Here is an 11037-nt window from a genome sequence, read left to right on the forward strand (position 1 = left end):
TTAACCAAATTTTCTCCACAATTTCTTCATTGCTGCTTTTACATCTTTTCCATAGACTGTAGATGATGGGATTCAGCATGGGTATCACAATGGTGTAAAATATTGACACTACCATGTCATGGTTTGACGCAGAGCTGGAACTTGGCCTCATATAACTAAAAGGATTGTGCCATGGTAAATAGACACTCCAGTGAGGTGGGAGCCACATGTAGAGAACACTTTTATTCTACTCTCAGAAGAGTGCAAGTTCAGAATGGCAAAGAGAATGAATCCATAGGAGATCAGAACAATCAGGATGGTAATGATCTCAATGAATCCCACCAAGTATAAGAGTAGAAGTTCCTTGATATGTGTACCAGAGCAAGAGAGAGCAAGCAATGGTGGGATGTCACAGATCTGCAGAAGGACAGACTGAAAGTGGCCACTGTGGGTGCAGCATCATGCAGAGCTCCAATGGCATAGGAAGCAATAATGAGTGGCACATAGACTCTGGGTGACATGGATACTGCATATAGAAGTGGGTTGTAGATGGCTACATAGCGGTCATAAGCCATTGCTGCCAGCAGAAGGAATTCTGTGGTCCCTAAAGTAACAAAGAGAAACATCTGTGCTGCACATTCAAGAAATGAGATGGGTTTATCTTCTTCCAGGAAATTGACCAACATTTTGGGGGTAACAGCTGTAGAATAGCAAGCATCCAAGAAAGACAAAACACTAAGGAAGTAGTACACGGGGTTGTGTAATCGAGAATCCCCAATGACCAAAACCACCAGTCCAAAGGTTCCTATCAGAGTGAAGAGATAGATAGCAAGAAACAGTAAAAATAGGAGGACCTGCAGTTCAGCGTCATCTGTGAAGCCCAAGAGCATAAACACGGAAGCTTCTGTCACATTCTGTAAGGGAATCTTGAGGACATCCATGGCTGATTCCAATCATTCCATTTTGGTTATGGTTTATATATTGCACATATAAAAACTCCCATATAAAAAAACGGTCTCATTGTATCTACATTTGGTTCTGAGGGCATAGTAAAATGCTTGGTAATAATGGCATGGGAAATGTCAAGTAAATTTTTTGAAAGCAGACAGATCTCACTAAATGAGGTAAAATAAAAAGATAATTACACTTACTTGTTGAATATAAGTTTATAAATTTAAAAGTCCAACAGCTAAAACAGATTTTTATCCAAATAATTGCCCATTTGTCTCTTCAAATTATAATTTTTACATTTTCATGTTTTATTATGCTACATTTTTATTTTAAAATACTATATTTATGTAGATGTGGATGATTTCAACATCTTGAATTGAAATAAAACTGTATCACACCCCCAACCTTTTATTCCAAGCCACTTTCAAGTATTTTACCTCAAAGTTCTCCATGTCCTCCAACCTCATCTCTACTTGAGAGCCTATTTTTTATTGTTTATACAAATGTAAATATGTATGCATAAGTATATAAATACAACCTCTGGGCCCATTTTTGTTGTTTGTGTATATATGCTTCTTGGATGATCACTCAGCTTTGGACAACCTATGTGGGCCTATTAACTGGGAGAGGCTAATCTTTCTTCCTGCATTAATAGGCCAGTTGTAGATCTGTCTAGAAGAAGCATCCCATGAAATTTTAACCTCTTCCATTTAACATGTCCATTGATATTGCCATTGGCTATGTCCTGTTTGTGCAGCTATTTTGATTATCAAAGACCCACAAAAAAGGAGTAAATTCAAACTATTATAATGGAAAGTACACACCTGTGTAACAGTCCTTGTTGTGTTGCAAATACACCTAACATTATTTGTTAATATTTCAGGTTTTTAAATATGAGAATCTACACTTCTATCACAGTTAAATTTTAAAATAAAAATTTATAGTAAAATAAATATAATAATTTTTAAAATCCCTTGGATCGCTATGAAAAATCTCAAGAAAACACAACCCATTAAACCTAGTAAACATTCATGGGATGATTTCTGCACAGTCACTTTGTTTTTGTTTTTGTTTTCTCTTTAGGCTGTCACAGGATAAGAGTTTATAAAATATTAAGAGCACATGCAGAGGGTAGAGAAATGATTTACCAGGTACATTAGAAATCAGAGGTGTGGTAAAGCTTGCCAAATTATACTGAACGTTCATATCAATTTGAGGAAAAATAGAATTTTTATAATATTAGATCATGCCAGAAATCATGTAGGTATATTTTCCCAGATAGAACTTCAGAGTATACAACAATATTTTGTTCTAGTCCATAGAGTACTTTTGTAAATGTGTTTCATTAAACAATAACTGTTCATTCTCTTCTTAGAAGATTACAGAGAAACATATAAACATGTAGTCAAACAGTCTATGTAAGCACAGATAATTTAACTATTAACATAAGAATGCATGGAGGTACTTTAATACAAAATGTTGTTATTGATAGTGATTTAAATAATTATTTAATTGTACAATATGCTATGTATACATTCATGGACTTAGAAAATGAGACTTAAAATATTCTTGTTATCTCTCCTTCTTTTCTTTGTCTCTCAAGATTGGTAAAGGAATTTATTTACAAATGTTTACTTAGTAGGTAAGAGACAAATAAGAAGTTATCAAATTAATAGAAGTATAGTGAAAATTATTAATGTAAATGAGGTTTCCAAATTTATTAGTAGTTTTCTTAATATGCATAAGAAAATACATGTTAATTGTTATGCACTAGAGGAATGGCATCTATACTGTAATTTTATGATTTTATTTCTCATCTAAGGTCTAAAATAAAGCAATTGTAAAGGATTAAAGGCTGCATTTAGAGTCTAATTCCTGATGTTAAAGTCTCCTAGACAGGTTTCACTGATCAACAATGTGTACTTCAAAAATGTTAATTTCATAGTCTCACTTGACTCTTTTTATCACATGAACACAGACAATTGCAGAAAAATATTTTATGGATCCATTACAACATATTTTCCAGAATAAAAATTAATATTTGCAGTACACATAACTCTAAATTATAAATCTGAAATTTCATTCATGTAGTGAAATGCTAAGGGTACATAAAGTAACTTTTCAAATAAAACATTAAATAATTAAGGAAGCACAAGCATTAAAAACATATATATCATATCTTATTTTGACATTAAATATAATGACTGTCTTAATTACTGTATAAGAAGCCTCATCTATCTCTGTCACACTTTTGGCGTGGAAATATGTCAGTTTAATAATATGTATTTCCTTATTGCAATATTTTGACCAAAATATTTTTAGTAAGTATTGTATTTATATTGATTGGAAAACAAGAGTATGGGGTCTGAAATGATGCAACCTTGATTCCCAATCATATTAGAGAATTTAATGAGAGACTGTAAGAAATTAGACATGATGCAAAATACTAAAGCATGCTAATTTTTCCCAAGATTAAATTTGAAGAATTTATTTTTCTCAAGTTACATTTAAGAATACTAGTAATTTTTATACCTCACATTCGCAAATAGTCTTTCTAATTTGTTTTATTATAGATGTAAAATTTATGTAGTAGACATTTTAACTACAATATCCTCAATTACATATAATTTAAGAATAAGTTTCTCAATACTAATGATCACATTCATGGCAATAATATTGGAAATACTAAAACCAAGATGAATATAATAGCAAAACGTATCTGCATGATGTGGAACTATTTAATATGTTCCAAGTGTGTGTTCATTTTTCTTATTTTGTCTACTTAAGAACTTATGAAAACATATAGTGTAATATAAGCTTATACAAAAGGATACTAAGTATCAATTAATGTACATTGTAACCTTGTCAGACATTATCTAATAGACAAAGGAGCATTCGATATTTCAATTCCCAGGCACTGCAGACTTTCTACATGACCATTCTCTGTCTTCATGATCCACTGCTATACTTGAAATATCATTCCATAAAAATAAAAAAGATAGCACTTCTCTTTGGCTTATTAAATAGAGGATACTATATTTAAATAAATGGCACAGTTTAGAAATAAATAGTTAAAAGTATATCTAAATATATAGCCAGTAAAAATGCACAAGATTCAAATAACTAGGTTATAAATCAAAATAGAAGAAGACTGAATCAGAAAAAAAGATTCTATACATAAAAAAACTAATTTGAAGCTCATTTTTTGTTCTAATTGGTTTCATTCATTAAAAAAATATGTAACTTCTAATGTATAGCAAAATATAAGTAGTGATTCAACTATTTCCCTTTCTCTTCTCAGAAGACTGATTTAATTTTCAGTCTTAATTTCTGTTTAATTTGGTTTTCCATATCATAGTTAAGTATTTAGACTTGTTCTAGAATTTGAAACCAATTGTAACATTTAAAACATTTTATGTTTTAAATTTAATGTTACCACTTGTAACATTTGCTTACTTACAAAAATGAACTGCTTGGTCAATTAGAAAGTGCTCTGGATGCTATGCATATGAAGTTTTAAGTCATCTTGTCCATCTCTTAATGGCTATGGTAACGCCCCTGGGATGATTCGTGTTTTTATAGTTTAGAAACTTACAATTTAGTCAGTGGTAAACAAGTTGAATGATCCTAGAAAAACAGACTAAGTCCTGAAAATGATGACTTAGAGGCAATTTGGTCAATGTTTAAATTAAATATCCTTTCAAATGGGAAAATTAAGTAATTCATAAAAGCCAATTTTTTTCTTTCTGTTCTCTAACTACATCCATTTATATTTAAACTTACAGATCCCGCTTCCTCACATATGCTAAAGTTGATCCTTTAAAGAAAGCCATTCTTTAACATGAAAATAGTAAGTGTAAACACATATTTTATTTTTTTTTGTTTTTTTTGAAAGTAAATTTTATTAAATTATAAAAGTTTCCATTTACTCCCCTCTTCCCAACAGCCTCCCACTCCCCCCACTCCCTCTCCTCCTCCCTCTTCGTCCCTTAGGGCAGTCAGGGTTTCCTGACCTGTGGGAAGTTCAAGTTCCTCCCCCCTCCCTCCAGGACCAGGAAGGTGAGTATCCAAACAGACTGGATCCCCAAAATCCAGAATATGCAGAGGAAACAGGTCCCAGTATCATAGTCAATGGCTTTTCAGAAAGACTTCGGGCCAGCCACATTAAGAGAATCCTGCCAAATTCAAGGAATCTGGTTAGATCACCTCCTCATTCAGTCCCAGTCCAACTGGCCTTGGTAAACTCTCATTAGATCCGTTTCCTTGTATCAGTGGGTGATAGCATCCCTCGCAGTCCTGATTTCGTTTTTCATGTTCTTCCTCCTTCTGCTCCTCATTTGGACCTCGGGGGGCTCAGTCCGGTGCTCCAATGTGGGTCTCCGACTTTATCGCCGTCCTTCGCCAGATGAAGGATCTATGGTGATAAGCAAAATATACATCAGTATGGTTATGGGCCACGGCCGATTCAGGCACCCTCTCCTCTGTCCAGAGAACAATCTGGGGGATCTCTCCTTGGACCTGGGATCCCATATATAATCAAGTCTCCTGTAAACCCTAAAGTGACTCCCTTAGTTGAAATATATTCTTCCCTGATCCCATATTCATCCTTCCTCCCTCCCCCCCCCCATCCCAGGCCACCGAGCTTTCCCCATTCCTCCCCTACTCCCTTCTCTCTAACCCTCTCCCCTTCCATCAACCCTCCCACCCCCCCATGCACCCGAGGTTACCTGGGACTCTTGTCTATTTCCTACCTCCTGGTGGATAGCTAAATAATCTTCATCAGGTTCATCTTCTTATTTAGCTTCTCTAGGATCACGAATAATAGGCTCAAAGACCTTTAATTATGGTTAGAATCCACTTATGAGTGAATACATACCGTGTTCCTCTTTTTGGGTCTGGCTTACCTCACTCAGTAAAGCGTTTTCTATTTCCATCCATTTGCATGCAAAATTCAAGATGTCATTGTTTATTACCGCTGAGTAAAACTCTAATGTGTACATGTTCCACACCTTTTTTAACCATTCTTCTATTGAGGGGCACCTAGGCTGCTTCCAGGTTCTGGCTATTACAAATAGCGCTGCTATGAACTTAGTTGAACAAATGCTTTTATGGTGTGATAGAGCATCTCTTGGGTATATTCCCAAGAGTGGAATTGCTGGGTCTTGAGGGAGGTTGACTCCCAGTTTCCTGAGAAACCGCCACACTGATTTCCACAATGGCTGCACAAGTTTGCATTCCCACCAACAATGGATGAGTGTTCCCCTCACCCCACATCCTCTCCAGCATAGGCTATCATTGGTGTTTTTGACTTTAGCTATTCTGACAGGTGTAAGATGGTATCTCAAAGTGGTTTTGATTTGCATTTCCCTGATCGCTAAGGAGGTTGAGCATGACCTTAAGTGTTTTCTGGCCATTCGAAGTTCATCTGTTGTGAATTCTCTGTTAAGTTCAGTACCCCATTTTTTAATTGGGTTAATTAGAGTTTTAGTGCCTAGTTTCTTGAGTTCTTTGTATATTTTGGAGATCAGACCTTTGTCTGATGAGGGGTTGGTGAATATCTTCTCCCAGTCAGAAGGCAGCCTTTTTGTCCTACTGACAGTGTCCTTTGCTTTACAGAAGCTTCTCAGTTTCAGTAGATCCCATTTATTCATTGTTTCTCTTATTGTCTGTGCTGCTGGGGTCCTACTTAGGAAGAGGCCTCCTGTGCCTATATCTTGTAGACTACTTCCCACTTTCTCTTCTATCAGGTTCAAAGTGGACGGATTAATGTTGATGTCTTTAATCCATTTGGACTTGATTTTTGTGCATGGTGATAGATATGGATCTACTTTCATTTTTTTACAGGTTGACATTCAGTTATGCCAGCACCATTTGTTAAAGATGCTTTCCTTCTTCCATTGAATACCTTTAGCTCCCTTGTCGAAAATTAGGTGTTCATAAGTTTGTGGGTTAATATCTGGGTCTTCTATTTGATTCCATAGGTCGACTTCTCTGTTCTTATGCCAATACCAAGCTGTTTTCAATACTGTAGCTCTATAATAGAGTTTGAAGTCAGGGATGGTAATGCCTCCAGAAGTTCTTTTACTGTATAAGATTGTTTTGGCTATCCTGGGTTTTTTGTTTTGCCATATACACTTGATTATTGTTCTCTCAAGGTCTGTGAAGAAGTTTGATGGGATTTTGATGGGGATTGCATTGAATCTATAGATTGCTTTTGGTAGAATTGCCATTTTTACTATGTTGATTCTCCCAATCCAAGAGCAGGGGAGGTCTTTCCATTTTCTGGTATCCTCCTCAATTTCTTTCTTCAAAGACTTAAAGTTTTTGTCAAATAGGTCTTTCACTTCCTTGGTTAGAGTAACCCCAAGATATTTTATGCTATTTGTGCCTATCATGAAAGGTGATGTTTCTCTGATTTCCCTCTCTGCTTCTTTATCCTTTGTGTATAGGAGGGCCACTGATTTTTTGGAGTTGATCTTGTATCCTGCCACGTTACTAAAGGTGTTTATCAGCTGTAGGAGTTCTTTGGTAGAGTTTTTGGGGTCACTTATGTAAACTATCATATCGTCAGCAAATAACGAAAGTTTAACTTCATCCTTTCCAATACGAATCCCCTTGATCTCCTTATGTTGTCTTATTGCTATTGCTAGAACTTCAAGCACTATATTGAAGAGGTATGGAGAGGGTGGACAGCCTTGTCGTGTTCCTGATTTTAGTGGAAAGGCTTTGAGTTTCTCTCCATTCAGTTTGATGTTAGCTGTCGGCTTGGTGTATATTGCTTTTATTATTTTTAGGTATGATCCTTGTATCCCCAGTCTCTCCAACACCTTTATCATAAATGGGTGTTGAATTTTGTCAAATGCTTTTTCAGCATCTAGTGAGATGATTATATGGTTTTTTTCTTTCAGTTTATTTATATGATGGATTACATTGATAGATTTGCGTATGTTGAACCAGCCCTGCATCTCTGGAATGAAGCCGACTTGATCATTATGGATAATTTTTCTAATGTGCTCTTGGATTCGGTTTGCCAGTATTTTATTGAGAATTTTCGCGTCGATGTTCATGAGTGAGATTGGCCTGTAATTTTCTTTCTTGGTTGTGTCTTTGTGTGGTTTTGGTATTAGGGTAACTGTAGCTTCATAAAAGGAGTTAGGCAATGACTCTTCTGTTTCTATATTGTGGAATACGTTAAGGAGTATAGGTATTAGCTCTTCCTGGAAGTTCTGGTAGAATTCTGCATTGAAACCATCTGGTCCTGGGCTTTTTTTGGTAGGGAGATTTTTGATAACAGCTTCTAATTCTTCGCGACTAACAGGTCTATTTAGATTGTTCACCTGTTCTTGGTTAAACTTTGGTATATGGTACTTATCTAAAAAAATGTCCATTTCTTGTACATTTTCCAACTTTGGGGCATATAAATTTTCGTAGTAAGATCTAATGGTTCTCTGGATTTCCTCTGCGTATGTGGTTATGTCCCCTTTTCATTTCTGATCTTATTAATTTGCATGTTCTCTCTCTGCCGTTTGATTAATTTGGATAGGGGCTTGTCGATCTTGTTGATTTTCTCCAAGAACCAGCTTTTTGATTCATTGATTCTTTGGATTGTTTTCTCTGTTTCTCTTTTTGTTGATTTCAGCCCTCAGTTTGATTATTTCCAGTCTTCTAGACCTCCTGGGTGAATCAGCTTCTTTTTTTTCTAGATCTTTCAAGTGTGCTGTTAAGTCTCCAATGTGTGCTTTCTCCGCGTTCTTTAATTGGGCACTTAGTGCTATGAACTTTCCTCTTAGCACTGCTTTCATAGTGTCCCATAGGTTTGAGTATGTTGTGTCTTTGTTTTCATTAAATTCAAGGAAGAGTTTAATTTCTTTCTTTATTTCTTCCTTGACCCAGGGGTGATTTAGTAGTTGACTGTTCAGTTTCCATGAGTTTGTTGGCTTCCTGGGGGAAGCATTGTTGTTGAATTCTAATTTTAGTCCATGGTGATCTGACAAGACACAGGTAGTTACTAATATTTTTTTGTATCTGTGGAAGTTTGCTTTGTTACCGAGTATGTGGTCAATTTTCGAGAAGGTTCCATGAGCTGCAGAGAAAAAGGTATATTCTTTCCTATTTGGGTGGAGTGTTCTATAGATGTCTGTTAAGTCCATTTGATTCAATACCTCCAATAAATCTCTCAATTCTCTGTTTGGTTTCTGTCTGATTGACCTGTCCATTGGTGAGAGAGGAGTGTTGAAGTCTCCTACTATTAGTGTGTGTGGTTTGATGACTGCCTTGAGTTCTAGAAGAGTTTCTTTTACATATGTGGGTGCCTTTATATTAGGAGCATAGATATTCAGGATTGAGACTTCCTCCTGATGAATTGTTGCAGTTATGAGTATGAAATGTCCATTTCCATTTCTTCTGATTGATTTTAGTTTGAAGTCGATTTTGTTAGATATTAGAATGGCCACGCCCGCTTGTTTCTTAGGTCCATTTGCTTGGAAAACCTTTTCCCAACCCTTTACTCTGAGTAGGTGCCTGTCTTTGTGGTTGAGGTGTGTTTCTTGTAAACAGCAGAATGTTGGATCCTGTTTTCGTATCCAATCTCTAAGTCTGTGCCTCTTTATAGGTGAATTGAGTCCATTGATATTAAGTGATATTAATGACCAGTGGTTGTTGACTCCGGTCATTTTTTTTTTTTTAGGTAGTAGAGTGTATGTGTTTTTCTTCTTTGATTTGTGCTTGTGAATGGTCGCTAGATGTTCGAGTTATTGTAGGCCGTGTTGGGAATGTTGGATTCCTTCGGTAGTGATTTTCCTTCTAATATTCTCTGTAAGGCTAGATTAGTAGCTACGTATTGTTTAAATTTGTTTTTATCCTGGAATATTTTGTTTTCTCCGTTGATAGTGAACAATAGCTTGGCTGGGTATAGTAGTCTGGGTTTGCATCCATGGTCTCTTAGTTTCTGCAGTACCTCTATCCAGGATCTTCTGGCTTTCATGGTTTCCATAGAGAAATCCGGTGTAAGCCTGATAGGTTTACCTTTATAAGTTACTTGACCTTTTTCCTTTGCAGCTCTTAAAATTTTTTCTTTAATATTTATGTTTTGTAAACACATATTTTATTCTTGGAATATAATTAAAAATTTCCATTTAACATACTTCTGAAAAAAACTTACATATCCATGTACATTGTTCATCTTATCATTAGAGTTGTTAATCCTTTAACTATCTATTTGTTGAGAGTTGGAGTATAGACTTACCCGGGGAAGAGCACAGAAAATGGCTCTCCAGAGCCAAATGGTTGTCACTAATTATATATAGATATAGATATAGATATATGTGTGTGTGTGTGTGTGTGTCTATAACTTTACAGACTAGGAAGGATATATGAGTGTGTGTATGTGTATTGTGTGTGTATGTGCGTATGTATATGTGTGTGTATGTGTGTGTGTATACACATACATGAATATAACAACAACTAATAAAAAAGTCTTGAATTTTAATTAAAGCAAGAATGAGTATATGGTAGGGTTTGGAGCAAGAAAAGGCAGGGACAAACAACCTATTTATATTATAATCTCAAAACCAGCAGAAAGAGAAAAAATTCAGAAAAAAATATGGACAAGGACACTTCTGTGTGAACAAATAATTTTATGATTTATTCCTTTTTATTTCTGTTTCTATTTATTAACATATTCTAATTCACATAGAATATTAAGAAAATAACACAGATATAAAAATACATTGATTAAACCTAGTGAAGAAGTGAAGGACATGCAAACTGTATAGTACAAAACATAGCTGAAATAAATACAAAACAGGAACAATGGAACACATCCATGAATACATTCAATTTGGGTTCAGTGATACCAAGAATCATAATAAAACTTTTATTAAATATATTTTAATGTAAAAATTTTAATCTGTTTGAAACAGATGGCAGTTTCTACTGTCTCATGTCCTCCATGTACTTGCCTTGCCCTGCCTCCCCCCAAATCAACATCTTTTTTTCTGTTCAGGAAAGGACAGGATTTAATGGATATCACAAAACATGGCATATAAAGATGCAGTAAGTCTAAGCATCTCCCCATGCATTAGGATTTGACAAAGAAATCCAATATGA

General features: G+C 35.4%; 1 pseudogene; it reads right to left on the reverse strand.

The window, feature by feature from the left end:
- On the reverse strand, positions 1 to 941 carry LOC125399374 (olfactory receptor 5T9-like; annotated as a pseudogene).
- Positions 942 to 11037: the final 10096 nt, after the last annotated feature.

Source organism: Myodes glareolus, chromosome 3, assembly GCF_982192425.1.
Source record: "Myodes glareolus chromosome 3, mMyoGla1.1, whole genome shotgun sequence".
In the NCBI taxonomy this organism is placed as follows: domain Eukaryota; kingdom Metazoa; phylum Chordata; class Mammalia; order Rodentia; family Cricetidae; genus Myodes; species Myodes glareolus.